A 4,267-nucleotide genomic window follows, 5' to 3' on the forward strand; every position below is an offset into this window, starting at 1 on the left:
ATAGAGAGTTAGAAACATCGATCAGCTGCCTCCTGCACACCCCCTACTGGGGATGTGCCCGCAACCAAGGTACATGCCCTTGACTGGAATCGAACCTGGGACCCTTCAGTCTGCAGGCTGATGCTCTATCCACTGAGCCAAACCGGTCAGGGCAAAATCATCACGTTTAAAGCGTTTAAACCAGCGTTTACAAGTATCTTGAGATGCAGCATGATTCAGCAGCACTTTTCTTCAAAATAAAATAATGAATTATAGCTTCCCACAAATGCTCTTTTTTTTGGCACAGAATTCGACATTTTTAAGTGTAAAAATATCTATGATGTTAACACCTTCAGCAAATTTGACATATGAAGTTTTGAAGCTTGATGTCAATACAACAAAATAGCATACATATCAAATCGCTTATATATCAACATGTGTAACTCCATCTATTGAAAAAAATCTGCATTATTAACTGGTACACCTAGTAAACGAACCTATGGCGCTGCCACTCGTATAAAAGTACAGCACATACAGTTATGTACAGTACATAATACTTGCTAATGATAATAAATGCCTATGTTTCTGATTTATTTACTATACTATAGTTTTTCCCCATTCTGGAATGTAAAGCTCTTTTTAATTAAAGTATAGTTGACATACAATATTATAGTAGTTTCAGGAGTACAGCATAGACTGGACATTTATAGACCTTACAAAGTGATCACCACGAGAAGTCACCATCTGTCACCATACAGAGTTACTGCGATAACAGGGACTGTATTCCCTGTGCTGTACTTTACATTCCCATTACTTACTGATAAGTTTGTATCTCTTAATCCCCTTCATCTTTTTGGCCATCTTCCTACTGCCCAACCCTCTGGAAACTTCAGTTGGTTTTCTATATCTATGACTCTGTTTGTCTTGTTTTGTTTGTTCATATGTTTAGTTTTATAGATTCCACATATAAGTGAAATAATACAGTATTTGTCTTTTATGGACTTATTTCACTTAGCATAATAATACCCTCAAGGTTTATCCGTGTTGTCGCAAATGGCAAGCTTTCATTTTTTTCATGACTAATATTCCATTGTGTGTGTGTGTGTGTACCACTTCTTTATCCATTTATCTATCAATGGACACTAGGTTGCTTCCATATCATGGCTATTGTAAGTAATGCTGCAATGAACATAGAGGTGCATATCTCTTTGATTTAGTGTTTTGTTTCCTTCAGGTAAGCATCCAGAAGTGGAATTGCTGGGTCTTTCTTTGTCTCTAGTTATAAGCATTGTTATCCCAGCTTTTTCTTTTCACTTCAATTTTCATGGAATATCTTTTCCCATCCATCCACTTACTTTCCATCTGTGTGTGTCTTTTGACCTGAAGTGAGTCTCATGTAGGCTTGTTTTTTAAATCCGTTCAGCCACCCTATGTCTTTTCTGTCCTTGTTGTTAATCCTCATCTGAGGATATTTTTTTTTCATTGATTTGTTTTTTAGACAGAGTGAAAGGGAGGGAGGGAGAGAGAGAAACATCAATGTACACAAGACACATCAATTGGTTGCCTCCTGCATGCACCCTGACTGGGACTGGGGATTGAACCTGCAACCCAGATACGTGCCCCTGACCAGGAATCAAACCTGCGAACCTCTGGTGTACAAGCTGATGCTCTACCCACTTAGCAGCACTGGCCCGGGCCACTCTGTCTTTGAAATGGAGCACTTATATACTATACTTCTTTAAAGGTTGATAGAACTCATGAGTGAAGCCATATAGGTCTGTGGCAACCACTGAACTTTTTACTGTCTCCATAGTTTTTCCTTTTCCAGAATGTTATATATTTAGAATCATACGGTATACAGCCTTTTCAGATTGATTTCTTTCACTAAGTAATATGCATTTAAGGTTCTTTCATGTCGTTTCATGGCTTGATAGCACGTTTCTTTTTAGCACTGAATAATATTCCATTATCTGGATGGACCACAGTTTATTTATCCATTTACCTATGAAGGACATCTTGGTCATTTTCAAGTTTTGGCAATTATGAATAAAGCTGCTATAAACATCTGTCTGTATGGATATAAGTTTTCAACGCCTTTGTGTAAATAAAAGGAGTGTGATCGTTGGATCACATGATAAGAGTATGTTTAGTCTTCTGAGAAACTGCCAAACTGTCTTCCAAAGTGGGTGGCTGTACCAATTTGCATTCCCATCAGCAATAAGAGTTCCTGTTGCTCCACATCCTCCCCAGCATTTTGTGTTCTAAATTTTGGCCATGGTAACAGGTGTGAAGTTATTGTTTTAATTTGAAATTCTCTAATGACATGTAACATTGAGCATACAATTATTTTTTCCAATTATATAGCTTCTTTGGTGAAGTGTCTGTTCAGGTCTTTGGCCCATTTAAAAAAATCAAATTGATTTCTTATTTTCAAGTTTTGAGATTTCTGTGTATATTTTTGATAACAATATTTTATCAGATGTATTTTTTTGCAAATATTTTCTCCCAGGCCATGGCTTGTTTTCTGTTGACCAGAAATGGGCTGGTAATCTCATTGAGGAGTCCTTGTAGGTTATGAGTTGCTTCTCTCTTGCTGCTTTCAGATTCTTTGTCTTTTGACAGTTTGATTTAATGTGTTTCAATCTGAATCTCTTTGAGATTATCCTACTTGGGGTTTGTTGATCTTATTGGATGTGTAGTTTAATATTTGTCATCAAACTTGGGCCATTCTCAGCAATTATTTATTTACATAATATTTCTGCTTCTTTATCTCTCTTCTCTCCCTCTGGAATTTCTCTTATGTGTATATTGGTATGCTTGATGGTATCTCATAGCTCTCTTAGGCTCTGTTCATTTGTCTTCATTCTTATTTTCCCTGTTCCTCAGATTAGATAATCTCTATTGATCTATTTTCATGGTCTCATATTCTTTCTTCTGCTGGTTCAAATCTGCTGCTGATCCCCTCTAATGAATATTTTCATTTGAGTTAATATAATTTTCAATTCCAGTGTATCTGTTTTTAAAAAAATATTTTTTCTTATTGATATCCTCTATTTGGTGAAACAAAATGCTTTCCCTTAGTTCTTTTTTAAAAATTGAATTTATTGGGGTGACACTGGTTAACAAAATTATATAGGTTTCAGGTGCACGATTCTACAACACATGATCTGCACACTGTATTGTGTGTTCACCATGCCAAGTCAAGTCTCTATCCATCACCATTTATTCCCCCATATCCTCCTCCACCTCCTGGCCCCCCACTCCAGCAATCACCACACTGTTGTACATGCCCATGCGTTCATTCTCTTTTTTATTTTTCTAGAGTCCCTTAGTTCTTTAGACATGTTTTCAATTAGCTGTTGAACATACTTAAAAATGGTTGATTTATAGTCTTTGTCTAGTAAATCCAATGCCTGGGCTTCCTCATGGACAGTTTTCTAATTGTTGCTCTTTTTTCTTCCAGGTTGGGCCATGCTTTCTTGTTGCTTGCATTCCTTGGAGTGTGGGGATGGCATTAGGGTAAGTTAAAGTGTCACAAAGTTCACTAATCTCCTCAAGATGCAGCTGTTTCTCTTAAAAAAAAAATGCTTCCCAAGTTGCTTTAAGCTTTTGATTACTGACAAGAATTCTGAAAAAGTTGGTTCTAACAGATTTTGCCAGTTTTCAGTTGCTTTTTTAGAGGGGCACACTTTGGTGTTCCTTACTTTGTAATTTTCACTAATGTCTTTCCTGTAAGTCTTTAAAAGCTGGTTTACTTTATATGCACAATACTACTCTTCCAATTAGCCACAGTTGAAGTGCTCAGTAGCCACAGGGGGTTAGTAGCTACCATATTGGAAAGTGCAGGTCTCTCTCTCTCTCTCTCTCAAAAAAAAAAATCCAAGCAGTTATTTAAATATAAATGAGAAACGAAGTCTCTAATCTAATGGCTTTCTTGTACTTGGGCTAGAATTGATTTTCATGGCAAGGTTAAGTAGTCTATGAACTAACTGTAGGTATCAAATAATAACTACCACTTCTCAAGCACTTTACTTAATGCCAGGCAACATTTTAAGATTTACTTGTATTAGCATTTTTATTCTTTACAACAAACTAATGGGGCAGGTATTCTTGTGTTTTAAAAATGCAGAAAACAAAGTATCCAGAAGTTAAGCAACTGACCCAATGTTTCACAGCTAAAAAGTTGCATAGCCTGGACTTAAACCTTGAAAGTCTGGTTTTAAAATCAGGCTGTTAACCATCACTACATGCTACTTAGCAGTCCTTACAGCAGAAACTCAGAGAAAAA

This window comes from Myotis brandtii, unplaced genomic scaffold (assembly GCF_000412655.1).
Source record: "Myotis brandtii unplaced genomic scaffold, ASM41265v1 scaffold190, whole genome shotgun sequence".
NCBI lineage: Eukaryota > Metazoa > Chordata > Mammalia > Chiroptera > Vespertilionidae > Myotis > Myotis brandtii.